Genomic DNA, 20775 nt, shown 5'->3' on the forward strand with positions numbered 1-20775 from the left:
GAGCATGATGACGGTATAGGACTTGATCTATGCTGCAGTAAACATGCTAGAAAGAATATTATTAGAAATGTTTGATGCACCACATGCATGCACGCCGCTTATGCACTTTACAGCTGAGACAGGTATGGAAAAGCATGCCAGTAGTTGGCATGCTACATTGATTTGCTGATGTTGAAAGTGAGAGAATTGCTTGTGATTATGATAGAGACATTTCAGCATAGACTATTATCATTTCCTACTAGTTCTGCTTTATTGGTTTGTTTTGTGACTCAGTCAAAGAACTCACACAATGGACGCAGCCCCTCTCATGCTAAACCAGGCCCGACTCTCACAAATCATCTGCTGTGTTTTAGTATCGACAGTTTTGTATCAACTCTGCATGTAATGCAGTGAGGCTACAACAGTGCTGATGCTTTGTTGTGCTCAGCTTTAGATCTGCTGGATTCAGCCAATGTTTATGGCCATCTCCATTCATGTGACATCAGTAAAACCTTGATAATTTGACCCTTGCTGCTTTGGAAAGTTGGATTATTCGGACCAGTCTTCTGGTTCTTGCAGGCATATGCATTGTAATCGAGAGTTCAACGGAAGCCCGTCTGGTTAGGATGAGACATGACAAAGAAAGATGTACACTGACCAAGTAAAACTTATAAAAAGACAAGACGTTTTCTTGTCTGTGCACGCTGATGCTCACAAGAGGTCAATAGTTGCCTCTCTGTTGGGCCGTGCGAGCCGCATTTGCACGAAACCTGAAGACCTAAATTATTACATGCAGACAACCCGAAAGATCTTTTGACGAGCGGTTACCCCCCTGCGTTCATGAATGCTGTGGAGCACCATTTGTTCAACCCTTTCCAAGGTGGCAGTGCCCGTCTGAAGAAACGCACTTCCATTCCGTATGTGCCCGGGATAAGCAAGACCTTATCACGTGTGCTGTGTAATAATGATGTTGAGGTGGTTCACGTTCCTGTACGCAAACTGAGGCACGCGCTCGTTGATGGGAAGGACAAGCTACTGAAGGAAGCCTTTCCTGGCGTTTTTTACAAGATCTCCCGTGAGGATTGCGATTGCGTCTACATAGGGGAGGCGGGCAACTTTAAACAGCAGCGGCGCCAACATCAAAACAATGTGGATAAGAGAAGAGTGACTTCAAATGCTTTGGCAGAGCATGCAGCAATGACTATGCACAATATTGACTGTATGAAATATAATCTAGTCGGCCAGGAAAGAAACTGGAAGTCATGCCTGTACCTGGAGTCTCTCGAGATACAGTCAACAGAACACACGCTCAATTGAAACGAAGGAGCCTTTGCCCCGTCTTATGTGTGGTGCTTGCGCCAGATGCTAAAACCTATCTAAACAGGCACTTCAGCCTTGTTCGCCCCATTGTGAACAAAGCTTCCGTATGGAAGCCAAAATATCTTGTCTGTCAATAAGTTTTACTTGGTTGGTATATGTCTTTCTTTGTCAGGCATATGCATTACTTAATGGAATCAAGCTCTCGTTAATTTGAAAATATTTCACTCAAATTAGGGCAGCTCTCGGAGCTTGGCGAGCTTGAAGCGCTGCTACTATGTGGTGCAAAAGAGCGAAAATAGCACTAGCATCCGGAGTCCGCATCGCCATCTCTGATTGCTGACTGTGATTGCTGATTTTGTCTGCAGCCAGTTGTGGCAAACAGCAGTTTCATCTTGACTTGGTACATGCATTGGCTGCATACCTTCATCAATGCGCGTGCTAATCAGTAACAAGATGAAAAGAATTGCAGCTTCTGCACTGCTTTTGTACAAACTAGAAACATGATTTGCGCATTCATTTGGTAAATGGAAGAGTGTGGACGTAGTAAATATTTGTTTATGTTCTTATGATGCTCTCGATAATATGGCATTTGGCTAATTTAGAAATTTTTACGGTCTAATTAAATTCAAATTAGCAAGATTTCACTGTATATTGTGAGATACCTCTTTTGCAGGTTCAACTAACATTGGGCCATTTTTGGCTTAAGTGGCTCAGTCATGTGTATATAGTCTTTTCTCCGCTGTTAGTTTTTTCGTTGTTTTCCTTTACTGTTTTGCTTATTAACCACATTCTGGGCATTCTTTCTGTTCACACACTGACAATGTGTAAGAGCCTAGAGACTTTATGACAAGAAAAAAAAAGAAAGGTTGTTTACCTTAAACAGCTTAAAGTTAGAAAGAAAGCCCACACAGCTTTCTCAAAAAGAAAGCCTAATTGTCCTGGTTTCTGGTGATTGAACCTGGGAGCAATGGCCTTTTCAAGGGGTCGCTCCTGAGATTAGCACATCGTAGTGCAAAGCGGTGCAGCGATGGCATAGAAGTAGAACACCCGCCTCGCGTGCGAGAGGTCCGTGGTTCGAATCCCGATGCCGCACAATTTTCCACTGGATTAAAAAAAAAAAAATCTGCATGTTGATAAAATTGCATAAACAGGCCTGGAGTGTGGCCTGATCCCGGTGACCAGAACCGGTAGTGCACTCCCTCACCAGAGCAGGATTGGCCACCCTGGTGCAGCACTTGGCCACAACCTCCTATATGAACACAACACAATGTAATGAGGAGGGAAGATAACCGATGGTCATTAAGGGTTACCAACTGGATTCCAAGGGAAGGGAAGCGTAGCAGGGGGCGGCAGAAAGTTAGGCGGGCGGATGAGATTAGGAAGTTTGCAGGGACAACATGGCTACAATTAGTACATGACCGGGGTTGTTGGAGAAGTATGGGAGAGGCCTTTGCCCTGCAGTGGGTGTAACCAAGCTGGTGATGATGATGATGATGATGAGTGCAAAGCCAACTCAAATTGATAACTCAAAAACATTTCATCAGCTGTGCCCAAAGCAGCAAGGTGGACGAAAGAGAAAAATTGTCATCCACCTGTAAAGTAGCACAAATCCTTCTGCACCTTTTGCACAACTGATTGGGAATTGTGTTGCCTGGTGACTACAGTGGCCATCCAACTCGAACCTCAGCGAAAATTCCTGGCAAACACCCTGTCTCCTGGTTGTGCTGGCACCCTCGGTTTGGCTCTGGGCGAGTTGTTTTTGGAGGATCACCTTTGATGACACAACATGGGGATAGACATGTTCAAGCATGAATACCTCTACAGGAGCCCCTGATGATGTTGTTGGCAAGGGGGGCCTACTCAAGCCATCTGCATAGGCTATGAGGCCTCCAGACCTATAGCTCAGGCTGTAGCTGTGTCCCTCGAGCAGCAACGCTCACCGAAGAACCCTCGGCAAGCACGGAATAGGACTTCCAGCACCTAACAGACCCAACAAGGGTTTGTCTCGGTAATCACTTCGAATTTCTGTTCCCACAGATACTGCCTAAACTTTGTGACACCAAACATAAGTCCAAGTGCCTTTTTATCAAGTTGGCTGTAATTATTTTCAGCGGCGGTGAGGCTTCTTGATGCAAAAGTTGTTGGCCGGTCTTCTCCAGAAGTCTCTCTCTGTGCCAAGACCATCCCCAGGCTGTGAAGGGAAGCGTCAGTGATCACAATGGTTGGTCCAAACGGGTTGTAATGGGCCAAGACACGGGCGGATGCTAGCAGCTCTTTGCTCCTAACGAATGCACCTTGTTCGACTTCAGTCCAGTGCCACTTGGTCTCACTGGTCAGCAAGCTGTTCAATGGTTGTAGTAAATTTGACAGACTTAGGAAAAACGATCTGTACGAATCCGCCAAACCCAAATAGCTTTGTAACTCTTTCACATCTTGGGGTTCGGGAGCTTTCCCCACTGTTTCAATCTTGGCGGGATCTGGACATAGCCTGGCAGCACTTAGAATGTGACCCAAGTACTGGACTTCAGGTAACAGAAACTTGGAGGTAACAGAAACTCGCATTTTCCAAGTTTCAGCTTCAGGCCCACCTCTTGCAAGCGTTCTAGTGCTTTGCAGGTGTTTGCGGAATGTTCGTCATCACTGTCGCATGTTACCAAGATGTCATCGAAGTAGACCGCTCTGCTTCTGTTTCTTAACATTATACCTAGGATTTTTCGTTTTGTCACTCTTTGCATAGCCTTTTACTTGTTGTCAAGCTTCTTTGTCAATCTCCAAGTCTCTGCCCCATATGTCAGCACGGGTAAAATGCACTGATTGCACATCTTCCTTTTCAATGATAATGGTAAGCTTCCAGTTAGGAGCTGACAATATCTGTCGTATGCGATTCAACCCATTTTTATTCTGTGAATTTCCTTCTCATGATCAGGGTTTCCTGTGAATAGTTGACCTAAATAAACATACTCCTTCACAAAGTCTAGTGGCTGACGGGTGATCCTGACTCTTGTTTCCTTGCCCGGCTATTGATAATCATCTTTGTCTAAATTCTGCATATTAATTTTCAACCCCACTCTTACACTCTCTCTGTTAAGGTCCTCAATCATTTGTTGTAACTTTGTTTCATTCTTTGTCATTTCATTATTAGGTCTTTTGTTACTTGGGAGAGCTCACTTACTGGCTGCCTTAGTGCTTTGCCTCCCATTTCAAGTGCTACTTCTCAAGCCAGCCTAGTTACAGTTTCATTCATTGCCTCCATGTCATCTACATGTCACTGTTCTAATACTCCTGCTGCACAGGCACAGAAAATGACATTAACTGGCTAATGCCTTAAACTTTAATGTTATTCGCAGGGTGCCACACAGACATGCTTAACGGGATTAAAGCTCAATGCCATTTGTGACGTAGTGCATTCTCGTAAATCACTTGGCCATCAAATGTGTACTCTCGATCCCAGTGTTTCCACATTCTGACGAGACTGAACTGATTCTTGGTGAATAACAATTAATATATTCTTAACTTTCTTTAAAAAATTGCTCTTTCTCACGGCGTAGCGCATTCTTACAATTATTACAACTCGCTTGGCCATTGAATGCATACTCTCATTTACAATGCCCCCACCGTGGCCATAGTGACCACATTCTCAAGATATTAAGCAAACTTGTAGATAAAAACAACTGATATATTCTTCACTTTTTTAAAAGGAGCTCTTTATTTTTGTAGAGATCAGCAGGCGATCTTGCCGCTACTCACGGCTAGAGCACTAATCGTGAGTGCATTTGCCAGGTGAAGCTGTTCGATTGCATGGCGGCGGCTCCTTGCCTTGTTGGCCTCATGCTGAAGCCTTCGAATTCCTCGAAGCCTCACCAGTTCTTCCAATCTCACCAAGGCCAATGATATCCCAAACAATGTCTGATAGTTCCTCAGAGTCCTGCTAAGCTAGTCTCACTTTACAGAGTTCGGGTGTTAAAGGTTGCTAAGGTCAGTTTCCATTGGCGGCCTGTCCGGATCCAGAGATTCTCAGCACGCTCGGCTGCGTTACAGGTCTGACCACCACCTTGGTCAGGTGCTCCGCAGCTGCTGGGGACTGAAAGCCATGGGTTAATTGTAGGAATCATGAGGGAGGGTGTGGCTGAATACTGCACCAGGGAGGCTAATTTCTGTTCTGGTGAGGGAGTGTCTTTATTGAAGCTTGACCTTCCTAATTTGGTTGTACTTGGATTAGTATAGCCCCGCTTGTTCTCGGCATCTTTTGCCGGTGTTAGGTGTCACTCCAAGCCTGCCGATGTAGTGCACTGGAAGAGGTGAAATTCAAGCTCATCATCGTCAGAATAATTAAAAAAAAAATCATACAAGGATTCTCACTTCCGACTATGGCAACCGAGCATCTGACATAGCTCAGTCAGATAACCCTGCAGGCGGCGAGGCTACCTTATCGTCGAAAAGTCCAGCCCAGAGGGCCTTTCTTGCCTAAGAGATCCGTTGATTTATCCAGCATCGGTGGATTTTGCACAATATAGTGTCAATTCTCAGTGGTCCTAACATCGTGGTTCTGGAATCTCACGTGCGCATGCGGCCTTGAGCTCGCTTAGGTACATGATATATTTTGGGGGTATTTGTACAGCACCTAAATATTGTGTGAAAAAACAAAAAAAACGGAAACGTTTTCAGTACTTACCGAGAAGCCCCAAGCCGCGTATCGCCCGCTTGTGCCTGCCTGCCTTTTGCCGTCCCAAACTTGCTCTCCCGGGTAAGAATTAAGGCTGGCTAGATGAGCGGCGCAGAACAACACCAGGCAAGCAACTAACTTTAACTTAAACCTTCCTTATTGCAGCAACGCATAAGGTGAACGATTAATAGAGTTCTTTGGCGCCATAACTTGGAACACTGTGCCTGCGGAAATAAAAGTAACCAGAAATTTTGATCTTGTATGTAAACGCTTCTTGTCTAGCCAAACGTAATAGCTCTTCCTTAAAAAAAAAAAAGTACTTGTTCATGTACAAAAATGTTCTTACTCACTGAGCATATACGTATTTGGTTGACCAGTACACAGCTACTAGCCACATAGGCTATTGGTCCAACTATTTTTGTACACATTACTTGACTTGTTTAAATAAAGCTCACTTTTTGTTTGATTGATTGATTGATTGATATGACTATGAGCCTCCCGCACAGACAACCTTGACAGTTCCTAGGCAACTTCGGGCTTTCTACAGCTTTGGATAGACCAGCGCTAATGAGAAGGAAGAAATGGAGGGAATCGGCTCCTTAGCTTTCCGGGAACACTTCGGGCCTATATGCTAGAAATTCGGGAGTGCTATGCCTCATTTAAGCTACAGCAATGCCGCCTCCAATCAGTCAGACATGTGTTGTACATTTCGCGTGTGGAAGCAATTGACGGCCCTGTTTCTGCTGGGCTCGCAATAGAATTCCCGGGAACACAAAGGAAAATACGCAAGGTAGAATAACTGAAAATGCAGACGAAAGGAATGGATGCAAATACGATCGTTCTGACGTCATAAAAATGTGTGTGTATACTCTACAAATGCTGTCGCTATGTGCTTTGCACTTATTTCTTGCGTGAATAATGTAAAACCTTCTTGTCACGTTTCTGTGTTCCTTTTGTGCGGAAATTTTGCATCATGAAGGAAAGCCTGTTTTGGCAGCACACCTCGTAAGTTGCTGCCGATAAATTATTGAACATGTGTAGTGTTATGCAGTGTGTAGTACTCACATCCATTCATGTATTTGGTTCCCCAAATACGTTTATGAGATCTGTATAAACGAACTTCTCTGTATGTCGGCTTACAAAGATAGCATCTCGTTAAATTTTTTTTTCCAATGTCATCGCGGTATGTGCAGATGTTAGGAATTTGTCCGCGTTATATTTTCTAGTGTTGTCACTAGAAATTATGTGCAAAGTATGTCAGTAATGTACCTCAAAGCTCTTTTCGTAAAGCTCTCATGCCTAAAAGATCTGTTGATTTATCTGCCATCTGCTATCTGTTTTGCTGATCGCCGTAGGTTGATTGCCGTGGTTGATCGCCATGGTTTTTTTCTTTATACAATGCACCAACTAGCGAAACAGTGCATTTTACTAGAATGCGCAGCTGCCCATCTTGTTTCAGCACTGAAACAACTGGTACTGCCCATCTGGCAATCTTCACTGGTCGGACCACGCCTTGACGGACCAGTCTCTGCAATGACTCCTCAAACTTACCTTTCAGAGCAAAGGGAATTGGCCGAGGAAATCCGCTGAGACTTGAAGAATCTAAGTTTAGCATCTTGTGGCACCATGATGCGAGCCTTAACCCCCCTGAATGTGCCTAAACATTCCGAAAACACTTCCTGAAAACGGTCCAAAGCTTCTTCTGCACATAACACGAAAAAAATGAATTCCGGCTTGCTGATTCCTAATTGAAATTCCTTCATCCAAATTTACCGAACAATGTGGGGCACTGCCCTTTTACCACAGACAGTGGTGGCTGTCTCTTTTTTCCCAAGCTTCACAGTGGCCATGAACCTCCTGTCGACTGGTCGCGTATGCCAACAAAAGCTCCTCAGCTGCATGTCAGATTGTTCCAAGGAGGCCAATGGATACAGCTGTGTGAACTTTTTTTCACTTATCATTGACACACTGGCACCCTTACCAAGTTCCATCTCTAGCAGCACGCCGTTAACGATAACCGAAATGCGCATCGGTGTTGGTCTGGCCGCCTTAAGTGCCCAAAGGTCATAAGCTTTCACCCGCCTAATGTGCGACAAGCACTTCATCCACAATATTCACCCGCCCCGAACCTGTACGGCGCATCTGTCTATCTGCTGACTCGCTATCAGTCTTGCTACAAGACTGATAGCGAGTCCTGTTTGTTGCCACCATGGCCATTTCGACTGTCATTTGGGCTGGCCCGGACTGTGGTGTTGGGCGAGTGCTCAGTGTATGTATGGGAATCCTTGTGAGCAGCCTTGATGGCCTGTACTGTACTCGTTGCGGTTTCCAAGTTTAAATCAGCTGTTTCTAATAAGCACGTTTGCATCGGCCCGTCATTAATGCCACTAACAATTTGGTCTCGTAATGTCCCAAACAATGTGTCGTAACATGTGTCGTAACATGTGTCGTAATGTCGTAACAATGTGGTCTCGTAATGTCCCAAATTTCCAATCGTCAGCCAGTTGCTTTAACGATGCGATGTACTCGCTCACCATGTCCCCATTCCTCCTATGTCGTGAAAATAACTTGAAACTTGCTACCACTTCCGACACGTTTGGCAAGAAGTAATTGTTGAGTGCATAAAAAATTGCCGCTATATTCGCCTCGGCAGGTTTCTCAGTGGCGAGTAAACATAGTAGCGAGAAATACGTCGCGGCTCCGCAACACACAAAAAATATGGCCGTCTTCTTACCTTCTGGCATGTCATTCACCGTTAGGAAAAGTTCCACCTGCTCTCAGTATTCCATCCGGCACTGGCATCACCTTTCCTGGTAAGAAGCTACGGGACCTTCCACTCCAGCAGTTTTTCTTTAACCTCCTTGGCCTGGCTACGCCTACAACAATGGACACTTCCAAACTTGCCTTTTCTGGTGCCTCTAACCCTACAACACCGACGACTCCACCTGTGCTGCCCTCTTGAACTATGACGAGCCCTCAATGCGATCGCTGTGTCTTAGTGGGACTCCACGTTGATGACGTCGATGAACTGCTCGACAACGATAACTTTTTGTGTTCACACAATCAGTAGACTGACACCTAGAAATTGACGCACGTTGCATTTTATTTGACTGGTGTTGCAAAGATGTGGTATTTCAACCACGAATCTGACATCACACATTGATCAACATTTACCACCTACCTGTGGCAAATTTTCACTTCTTTGTGTGGGCATGCAGAAGTCGCCAAACAGAAGCTAGACATGTGCCTCCAACTTCCGCACGAGTCTTGCATCTTATACATAGAGGATTTCTTGGCTCTGTACCATCGTGCGAACCCTAACATGATGGTAGCCGAACACGTTTTACATATATTAAAAGGCATTGACTCTGTCGCATTCAGAGCCTTAATTATGCAAAATTCAGCTTCTGTCCAAGACATCACTTCCATTTGTCAGCGCCTAGAGGAGCTGCAGCCTCTTTGTTTTCAAAAGGACAGCAGAAATCAGGTTCGCCGTTATTCTGATCTGCGTGCTTTCATTCGCACCATCATTCGCGAAGAGCTTCAAGTAGAAGACCTGAGGCATTCTCCTGCTGCCTGCGAGGTTGTAAGGCAAGAGTTGACAGCGATGACTGCACCCACGATGCCTGCCACTAAACACTATGCTAAACTCGCACCATGCTAACCATGCTAAACACTCATGTACGCAGATGTTGCTTCAGTGCCAACCCCTACCATGACTTCGGTGCCTACCGAAGTCACCTATGGTCATTTGGATTTGATGGGCACCAGGGTGCTTGCTGCGCCATCCTACCCTCAGTCCGTCTGGCAGCTTACCCGTCGACCTGGCACCTGCTATCCCAGACCCTACTTGTTCCCTCAGCAGCGTTCTCTATCTCCTCCAGCTGCCCTCGACCAGCCTCATTTTTCTCATTCAGCCAGACGTCGTTCTTTTTCGCCCTACTGGCACTCTACGTCGGCACTTTGTCCCACTTCCCATCTTGCAGACCAGCACCTAGAAAAGTAACTGTTCCAGTTTTTGGAGGGAAAGCTGCTTCCTATCAGTCATTACAAATGCCTCCTGTTTGCCCGACCAACAGGCTTTATGCAACTGTTGAAGGCATTCCCGTGTCAGCTCTCGTTGATACTGGTGTCGCCGTGTCTGTTCTTCACAGTGATCTGTGCTTGCAGCTCCAGAAAGTAAAAGCTCTGTATCTTGGACCTCACCAACTAGCCCAACTTTCCACATTACTGTATCTTGGACTTATTTTGCATGGTGCTAATAATGTATTCATTCACCCCAATGGACAGTGTACTGCTCATGTTTTCATTGACGGCATTCACTATTACATTGAGTTCATTTCCTTCCCCTCTTTATCCATAAGTTATCCTGGGCTGGGACTTCCTACATTATGCTTCAGCCATTATTTCATTCAGAGAGAAAGTTGTACATATTGTTGCAGCACTGCACGACTGAGGCAGAGAAAGAAGTAGAGTGCATGCACGTTATCTCAGGGTACTCTGCACCGGCTGGACCTTGTCTGTGGCTTCCTCCTGGACCTCGTTTCACCCTGTAAATAAACCTCTTTCATGACATCTTTGGTGGAAGTGTGGGGTAAATCCTGGATGATCCTGGACGATCCAGCTCTACCAACTGTCAGTCGAAGTAGACGCTTGGCTGGTTTATGACTACAAGCAGCAGACATGGCCGATTCCGGAGAAGGCAATGATGACCCCTCCTGTGGCGAGGCAAAACTTGTACAAAGTACATAGAGGCTGTTTTGAAATCATGTGGAATCGTCAGCGCCACCATGACAGACGAAGACAAAGTAGGATATCTGCTTAAAGGAATCGCTGAAGATGCTTATAATTTTCTTATAACGAAGGAAGACCTTAGTACTCCATCTGATTTGAAGAAACACTGCCGGGTGTTTGAAGCACTGAAAATGAGAAGGATTGGACCAAAGTTCAGATGGTTGGACAATGCCACTACTATTGCTAGTGTGCCCATCCCAGCCCATGACGTCATCTCCTCGGTGATGCGGCAAGTGGTTAAAGAAGAGATTGAACACCTTAAAGTTGTTGATGATGCTCATGTGTGACATCAGTGTGCATTTGACGATCGCTCTCATGTGCCACCGGCCACCTGGGAACGTCAGAGTTACCAAGAGCCTCGCGAGACCTATGCTGACCGTCCGGAGAGCAGCAACATGCCACTGCAACTGGCAAGTCTGGGTATGCCGACAAGATGCACCACAATGATTTGTTCCGCGGGCTCTTCCCTCCTACAACCAGCCTGAGAGTTCATTTCTGCCCCTGACACCCATGTCACCAGTGTCACCCGTGACAAGCCGCGACTCCCGCATTTGCTACAGCTGCGGTGTGCCTGGACACATTGCTAAGTATTAACACCGCCACCAGCAGCGTGCTCCACGGTTTAATGCCTATGCACCTCGTGTGCCCACTGACGAGCCCTGGCTGTGTCCCAGTTCCTTTTGATGGCTGCAGCAGGGACGCACGAACCACAGTGACTCCCCCATTTCCAAGCGCAGCCTTACACAGCCACCGACACGACAACAGCGCTCTCCATCACCTCGTCGTCACTCGTTGTCACCGCCGCCGCTGAGAAACTAGCTGGTGCGACCGACAAGGGTGAGGCCGCAATATATTCATCTTCATCAAGACCCCCTTGTGCAAAATTGTTTAAAAACGAAGTGTTTGTTTCAGTTGACAATGTGATGGCTTTTGCTTTAGTTGATACCGGGGCAGCAGTTTCTATTGTGAGCCTGTCCTTCAAAAATCGTTGTGGACAAAAAGTTATGTTTTCTTGGGATCGGAATGCTACCTTTCGCGGAGTTGGTGGGGAAAGGTTACACCCACTTGGGGTCTGTTCTGTTTCAGTTATGATAGGGGACCAGACATTTCGAAGTGAGTTTACTGTGCTTGCATGTACAGCGCATGACATTGTTTTAGGAATTGATTTCTTGTGTGAGTGGGGTTCAACTTTGGATTGTGGCACTGGCGTGATTTCTCTTTGCTGCAATGTGCAAACTTCAATAACAGATAACACCAGTGATGCCGCAGACGTTCTTGTATCAGCATGGCCCCGTGCTTTCGGTTGCCAGAGCATGAGTGCCCGGGATTTATTGAGCAGTTATATTATACAGTAAAATGGGGCAACGCCCCTCAAATGGTCATGTGATGATATACAGAGAAGTGGGACTACGCCCCCTCAGCTTATCATGCATAGCACATGTGTCAGACGCTATATGATACATCCTTTTCGTTACGAGAAAGAAAATAAAATAAACAGCGCAAGTATTTACAGATGTGGTATAACGATGATTCCGAGGTTACACATTTGTAACGAAAGTAAAGCATATAAATATTGACACAGCGTGTTTAGGAAATCTATTCAAAGTTCCGATCATACTGTAGTCGTCGGGGTGATCTTGCTTGCCTCAGGGACCTCCTCGGTGTGTCTGCAGTTCCCGGAACACTGGCTGGCATTGGCAGCACACTGTGGAACATGTCCGCGGCTGTCGTAACACCATTACTCGGTGCTGCGTCCTCGGTGCGATGAGCAGATGTTGAGCACTCGGGTTCTATGCCGCTACCGTTGGGAATGAAGTCACGCTGAAAGGTCTCCCCGGTCGGTAGTAGGCATTTGCAACTGCGCCGAAAGTGCTGCTCCTCCGGCGTGATGACATGGTACGACCTGGGGTGCATCGACGGTTTCAGAACCTGGTGCTTTCGTGGCCCACGTGCCGGTCTGGACTCGCACGACATCGCCTTTGTGGAGTGGTGCTAGTGGCTGTGCGGAAGTTTGAAGCTGACGGTGCTTAACAACTTGGTGGGCTGGTCCACATTCGAAGGCAGGCAGCAGTGTTTGCAGTTGGCAGCCTTGGAGGGTCTCCGCTGGCGACCGGCCACACTCTGAGGGAGAAGTCCTGTAAGCCAAAAGTGCCAACCACAAATCCTGTTTAGCGTCGCTCGTTTTTTTTAGGAGTCTCTTCACCACTTGTACCCCCTTTTTCGGTAACCCATTGAAACGTGGGAATCCCAGACTTGACATAATGTGTTTGAAGTCGTAAGTGCGCGCAAACGTGGCAAATTTTCTGCTAGAAAATTGGAGACCATTGTCCAAAAGAACCTCCATTGGAATGCCATACCGGGCAAATATAGCACTAGTCGCTTCAATGACGGTCCTGGGTCCTGGCTGTAGTGTCTCTCAGGCATTGTACTTCTGGGAAGTTAGACAAGGCGTCATAGACGCACAGGTAGGACTTGCCGCTGTAGTGGAATATGTCGATTCCTATGCGATACTAAGGCTGGTCCGGAATGGGACGCATCATAAGTGGCTCCTTTGGCTGGTTATACGCATACTTTTTGCATGCAGCGCACCTCTGAGCGAACACCTCGATTTCAGAGTTCATGCTAGGCCAGAAGACGAGACAACGAGCCCTAGCTTTACATTTGCCGATTCCTAGATGACCCTCGTGAATCCTGTGCAAAGTCTCTCACCTCATACTGCTTGGAATTACGACCTTGCACGCCTTGAATAGGACACCTTTAATATGAGATAGCTCCAATGAAAATGGTTTCAACAGACCGTCTATTGGCTCATTCATTATTAGGTTTTGCAGTACCACTTTCAGATAACTATCCTTGGCTGTTTCTGCTGCGGGACGCTTCCATGTTTCGTCATTGATGAGTGAAGATACCATACTCACGGCGTTCACTTCTACGTCAGTGGTGCCAACCGCATCTGTGTCCAAATTGCTGGGTGCTCGAGACAGCATGCCCGCGAGCACGAGCTGTTTTCCTGGAAAGAATTGCAGGTCGAAGTCATATCTGAGCAATCGCATAAAGAAACGTTGTAGCCTGGGTGGCATGTCACCGATTGCTTTCTTACAGATAACAATCAAAGGGTGATGGTCGGTCTCAATGACAACCTTTTGGCCGTACACAAAGTGATCTAATTTTTCGCAGCCGTATGTAATGGCTAGCGTTTCTTTTTCTATTTGTGAATAGCGTTTTTCCGCTTCCGAAAGTGTTCTCGATCCATACGCGACCGATTTCCAAGTGCCATTGTGCTTCTGCAAGAGTGCGGCGCCTACGCCACTGCGGGATGTGTCACACGAGAGTTTCGTTTCTTTCGCTGGGTCGAACACCGACAGCAACAGTTGGCTACTTAAAGTGTGGCATATCTGACGCCATTCTTCCACGTGATTCAGCGCCCAATCAAACACCGTGTTTTTCTTGATTATGCTGCGCAAAAGCTTCATCCTGTCTGCCAGTGCTGGAATAAACTTGCCAAAATAATTTACAACTCCGAGCATTCTCTGCGCAGCTTGTTTGTCACACGGCTCTGGAATTTGGAGCATAGACTGAACGAAGGCAGAACTCGGCCTTATTCCTTCTGCAGAAATTACATCCCCTAGGAACTCAATTTCGTTTACTCCAACAACGCATTTGTCAGAGTTGAATGTTAGCCCTGCTTTTTCTGCAGTCTTTAGCACCAACCTCAATCGTTCGTCATGCTCTTGCCTTGATGAGCCCCAAAATAATATGTCATCGACATATACCTTCGTTCTTGGTACAGTCTCAAAAATGTTGTTTAGGGCCTTTTGGAACACTTCGGATGCTGACGATATGCCGAAAGGCAATCGGAGAAAACGGTAGCAACCGATAGGCGTTGCGAAAGTGCAGATTCTCGACATTTCGTCATGAAGCGGAATCTGGTAGAAACTGGAATTCGCACCTAGGCGAGTGAACACTTTAGCTCCTGCGAGCTCAGATTCAATGTCCTCTCGCCTAGGCATTTCAAAGTGTTCTCGTTTAATGGCCTCGTTTATCTTATGCGTGTCCATGCACACACGTATTTTACTGTTTTTCTTGCGGACAATGACAAGAGGGCTTACCCATTCAGTAGGCTCAGTCACCTTCGTGATTATGCCTTCCCGCTCCATACGCTCCAGCTCGTGTCGAAGCTGCTCTTTCAAGGCCAATGGTACTCGACGCGCCGGCTGGACGACTGGGAGTGCTCCATCCCGCAGGACCATGCAATAGTGGCGCTGGATACAGCCTATGCCAGAAAAAAGGATGCGAAATTCATTCACAACTTTTTCTGAGCTGCTTTGCGACACGCTGTGTACTTGTCGGGATACTAGCCCTATGGTCTCGCACGCCTGCATACCGAGAATCGCTTGGGATCCCTTGCGGACAACGAAAAAATCTTGAGTGAAAGTGCGGTCGCGCAGTGTCACTTCTTGCCTTACGGTTCCCAAATGCTTGATTTCGCTTCCCCCGTAGGATCGCAACACCACACTGCAGGGCTTTAACTGTGGCTTCGGGTTCATTTGTGCGTACAGCGCTAAAGGTAGCAGATTGGCTTGTGATCCAGTGCCTATTTTAAAATCAATCAGTTTTCCTCCCACCTTAGCTTTCACCATCCAGTCTGCTCGGCTGGACTTATTTTCGATAGTGAGAATTTCAAAATCATCTTCACTACCATGCAACTCGCCTACTTGTGGGTTTGATTTTCAACATATAGCGAAGTGGTTTTTTCCTTGGCATGCACGACATCTTCGTCCGTAAGCTGGGCATTTTCGTGGTGCATTCGCCCTTGCACACCTTGGACATTTGTAAGCTTTGCGCTGCTTTACTTCCGAAGCACGACTGGTCCTGTGCATTGCGTCGACATGCTTTTGTTCTCGCATCCAAATTGCCTGGTTCGCTACTGCTACTTCAGCTGCCTTGCAATGTTCTGCCTTTTGCAGCATCAACTGGTTGTCAGAAAGAAGCTTCTCTCAAGCCTTTGCGTGGTTTGTGCCAAAAACAATTTGGTCGCTGATCATTGACTCTGCTAGCCCACCAAAGTTACACGCTCGTGCTTTCGTCTTCAGATCTCGTAAGAAATGCTCAAAAGGCTCACCGGGCTCTTGCATTTGGCCACAGAACAGGTAGCGCTGAGGTACCTCATTGACTTGAGAAGCGAAGTATTCGTGTAACTTTTTGATTACTGCGTTGTTATCGTCCTTAGACTCGTCTTCCGTGCAGCTGAAGGTGTTGTAGACCTCGATGGCTTCCTCTCCGGCGACACTCAGTAGCAACGCAGTTTTTGTCGATGCTTCTCTTTTCTTACTCGCTGGTTCCATTGCAGTCAGGAATAGTTGAAACCGTTGCTTGAACAGCCCCCACTTCTTGCTTTTGTCACCTTCAAACCGCAGCAGTTCCGGTGGCTTTATGAAATCTATGCTGGCAACCTTCGAACGGCGACCTCGATGACTGCTATCCTTCAGACGAGCGGTTGTGGGCCGGCGCTAGATACTTCTGACACCATGTATCAGCATGGTCCCGTGCTTTCGGTTGCCAGAGCACGAGTGCCCGGGATTTATTGAGCAGTTATTTTATACAGTAAGATGGGGCAACACCCCTCAGATGGTTATGTGACGATATACAGAGAAGTGGGACTACGCCCCCTCAGCTTATCATGCATAGCACATGTGTCAGACGCGATACGATACAGTTCTCTCCATGTCACAAGATGTGTGTTTGCCCCCTCAGACTGCATTGTTTGTGCCTGTCTATACTTCTCACCCTGGTATGGTTCTTGTTGTGGTTTAGTCTCGAAGGCGCTGGCACTCAAAAAAGAAAATAAGTGGAAATACTTATGGACTGAAAACTGCCAGATAAAAGCCCGCAAAACTGATGGTAGCAGGGTCTATCGCATTTTCACTGAGTCCGACCTTCGGATCTTCACGTGATTCACTGTAAATATTTTTTTCCCGTTTTTTTTTTCCATGGCCTTGCTCTACCCCGTTGACGTAAAATCTTGTCTTACCGCAAATAAACGATCACTCATTCACTTCAATGCTCGTAGCCTTCGTAAGAACATAGATGAAATAATTAACTTCATTGCCTCACTTCACCATGTCTTCACTTTTATCTGCATATCGGAGACTTGGCCTTCTGATTCCGACAACAACATGAGCGGTTTTCCATCTTATCAACCCGAGTATTGTCATCGTCCAACTAACAGTCATGGTGGCGCCGCCGTTTTTGTTTCACAAGCTGTTACCTACGCTCGCAGATTTGATCTGGCAGTTAACGTGAATCATTGTGAGTCAGTGTGGATAGAAGTCGACCGGTCATTCCTTAATAACATTAAGAACTTGATCCTTGGTTGCATTTATCGCTCACCGTCATCTTCCCTTAACGATTTCTTGCTTTCTCTTGATGCAGTATTGTCCAAGCTAGCTTTTGAAAATAAGGATGTGGTGATTGTAGGTGATATTAATATTAACTTACTTGACACTGAAGCTACCTCGTACACAACTTACGCAGATTGTTTTGCTGGATTTGGTTTTGAATCACTCATTGACTGCCCAAATAGGGTAGCCTCTCATGGGAGCAGTACGCTTATTGATCATGTGTTATCTAATATATCACCATCGCCTTGCTCCGGGGTTATTAATACTGACATAACCGACCATTTTCCTGTTTTTCTTACATTTAACAATGAAATACATGAAAACGATAATAGCTACTTTACTTCTGTATTTAGTGCAGATACCTTTATTGAAGCCCTCAGTGAAACTGATTGGTCGCCAATTAATTCTATGTCTGATCTCGAAGAAGCACTAAACAAATTCTGCACTTTATTTTTATTGGCTGTTTCGACTAACACACACACTGTAAAATGTGGGAAAAAGTATAAATATCCGCGAAACCCATGGATGACGGACGGTCTTCCAGAAAGTTTAAGAAAGAAGGAAAACATGTACAAGAAAACTAAACGTCAGCCCTTTAATACTAGACTAGCTAGACGCTATAGTAGGTACTGTAAATTACTGAATGTTCTACTTAAACAGGCGAAAAAAAAGTACTACGAAAATAAATTTGATCAGAATAAGGATAACCCCAAAAAGCAATGGCAGTTATTGAACTCTTTTCTTAACAAATCGTCTATTAATGCCTCTATAACCAAAATAAATTACAATGGTCTCACTCTTTCTGACCCCAACGAAATTGCTAATGCTTTTTCGGACTACTTTTCTTCTGTTTACACTAATAACAACATACATGCGCAGTTGCATAATACTTTGAGCCGTACGACAGAATCATTCTTGTTACCAGCTACACCAAATGAAGTGTGCTCCACGATTGCTAACCTTAAAAATACAGGGCCTGGCTTAGACAATATTTGTGTCAGGCATTTAAAACTGGTTGCGCATTTAGTTTGCGACACGCTCTGTAACATTATTAACCTTATGTTCAAAGAAGGTGCATTCCCTTCATTTTTAAAAAATGCCAAGATTATTCCTGTTTTTAAAAAAGGCAACAAACACACAGTTAATAATTACCGACCAATTGCAATTCTGTCCTGCCTTAGTAAACTCATTGAGAAATAATTTGTTAAACGTCTTAATAACTACTTAACAAAATTTAAATTGCTAAAGAACAATCAATTCGGTTTCCGCCGAGGAAGTTCCACGAATCTAGCTGTTCTATCTCTAACTGACTACATAAAAAAATGTATTGATTCGGGAAACTTAGTCAGATCTGTATTTTTAGACTTCAGTAAAGCTTATGACACGGTTAACCATCAAGTCCTGTTTAATAAACTTAACTCTTATGGTATAACCGATCCTGCGCTAACATTCTTAAAATTTATTTACTTGACCGGCCGTACACAGTACATGCAGCAAATACTTTCTCAGTAACACAATGTATTAACCAAGGTGTACCACAGGGATCAGTTTTGGGCCTTTTGCTTTTCCTTTTATATAGTAATGATCTTCCGGATTCTCTTAACTCCACCAACTGCGTTCATTGCATTTTGTATGCAGATGACACAACCATATCTTCATCTGACAAATCTGTTACTACTCTTACTTCTAAATTAAATATTGCTCTAAGTAACATTATAAAATGGTGTAGCAACAATTACTTAGTTTTTAATCCTTTAAAAACTAAATTTATGTTATTCAAAAGTGCTCAAAGGGCTTTAACTTCTGTTTCTTAAGTAAAGCTTGGAATTCATTCAATTCCCGTTAGCACCGATGTCACTTTTCTTGGCATAAAGCTTGACCCTAACCTTACATTTCGCTCTCACTTCCAACATCTCAAGCACAAGACTGTGTTTGGTATACGTGCATTAATCAAAGCTCGCCCTCTTTTTTCTCGTGAGGCTCTGCTAGCGTTGTATTATGCGTTCATTCATAGTCACATTAATTACGGCATTGTTTCATGGGGCAACACATACGCTTGTCACTTATCATCAATTAAACATATCCAAAATCAGTGAATACGCATTATCACTTCTAGCTCCATGCAATCCAATGCTTCGTGGTTACTTCGTGCGTATAATATCTTGCCTATTAATAATTTGTTCCAGTTTAACATACTCGTCTTACTCCAAAAGTTGCTTCATAATAACCTTACGTTTCCGTTCATTGCAACTGACCTTTTGCAGAATAAAAATATGACCAGATTTGCGGCTAACAACAATTTCTTATTACCCATGGTTCATACCAATTACGGCAAAAAAACATCTTCCTTTGCTGCAATTTCTCTTTGGGAGGAATTACCATCAACCATAAAATCCTGTACTTCTCTTGCAATTTTTAAAAATCACCTTAAGCATCATTTTCTGCGATAACTTAACTACGATCTGGCGGTGTATTGGACTTTTATCTCGCATGTCATTTCTTGTATGTCACCCATGCTTTTTTCCGACTTTCTTTTATAACGTGCTTTTTTGTGTTTGACTGTAAATGACATGTCTAATGATGTATTTGATCTGTAGATGTTGTTTATAATACGCTAATTTGCTGACTATTGATATGACCATCAATGTTGTTATTATTAACCGAGGGTCCCACTACAGTTCTTTCACTTTGGGACCCTCGTCTGTATATTTGTCATGTAATTACTTCTGTTTTTGGAACCAATAAATCTGAATCTGAATCTGAAAAGCCTGATTATAAGAAGCTCAAGAAAACAGTTTATAACAAGCGCTCAAGAAAAATGTGACAGTCCCTCACTCCCTCTGCTGCTGAAATCTGCTGAAATGGTTGGCAAGGAGTCTTGATCAGCTGTGGTAATCGCGCTGGCCTTGTCAGTGGTGTCTGGTGTCGCTGACATTCTCTGCATGTTTTTGCATAACAGGCGACGTCAGTGGTCAGGCGCAGCCAGTAACACTTTTCCTGTATCATCGATAGCATCCGGGAGAATCCGAGGTGCCCAGCAGTGAGATCTTCATATGGGTCATGCAGTACTTCTGGACGCAGCGCTGAGGGAACAACAAAAAGCTAGTTGGTGCGGACTGGTGAGAAGTTCTTTACGAGTAGGTTGTTTTAATAGAATAACAGCTGGGGCTTGTCAGTTTTCTATCGTGGTGTTAACAGCGCTTGTGGTGTCGTCTTCTCGTCTCGTGTCCTGTCTACGTTTTGTGCTCTTAACACTAAGTTGTTTTGAAAGTGAGAACCAAGACAATTGTCACTTAAATGCCCTAGAGACAACGTCGGTGTGCCCTTCCAAATACCCAACAAGGCTTTTTAGCTCCGGGTATGCGCATTGCTGTTCAGCGAAGTCTTCCGTGCTTAAAATTCCAAGGAAAGTGCCATCATCCTCGTCATATTGCGGCAGTTGGTCATGAGGGCGCGTGATAAGCAATCAGCATCGGAGTGTTTTCATCCGGACTTGTAGGTTACAGTGATGGCATATTCTTGCAGTCTGAGGCTCCACCGTGCCAGCCGTCCTGAAGAGTCCTTTAATTTCGCTAGCCAACACAACGCGTGATGGTCGCTAACGACTTTGAATGGCCT

At 45.1% G+C, this 20775-nt stretch overlaps 1 protein-coding gene and 1 long non-coding RNA gene across 10 annotated transcripts in view; one reads left to right on the plus strand and one right to left on the minus strand.

Annotated features, from left to right (window-relative positions):
• Window positions 1-20775, plus strand: part of Cadps (calcium-dependent secretion activator 1) — a 450894-nt gene that overhangs the window by 147250 nt on the left and 282869 nt on the right. The window lies entirely within an intron of this gene.
• Window positions 12084-14981, minus strand: LOC135899485 (uncharacterized). Its single transcript, XR_010563626.1, has 3 exons — window positions 14866-14981; window positions 13675-13766; window positions 12084-12891 (listed from the first exon to the last, which is right to left on the minus strand). It is a non-coding gene; the product is annotated as an uncharacterized lncRNA (long non-coding RNA).

This window comes from Dermacentor albipictus, chromosome 6 (genome assembly GCF_038994185.2).
Source record: "Dermacentor albipictus isolate Rhodes 1998 colony chromosome 6, USDA_Dalb.pri_finalv2, whole genome shotgun sequence".
In the NCBI taxonomy this organism is placed as follows: Eukaryota; Metazoa; Arthropoda; class Arachnida; order Ixodida; family Ixodidae; genus Dermacentor; species Dermacentor albipictus.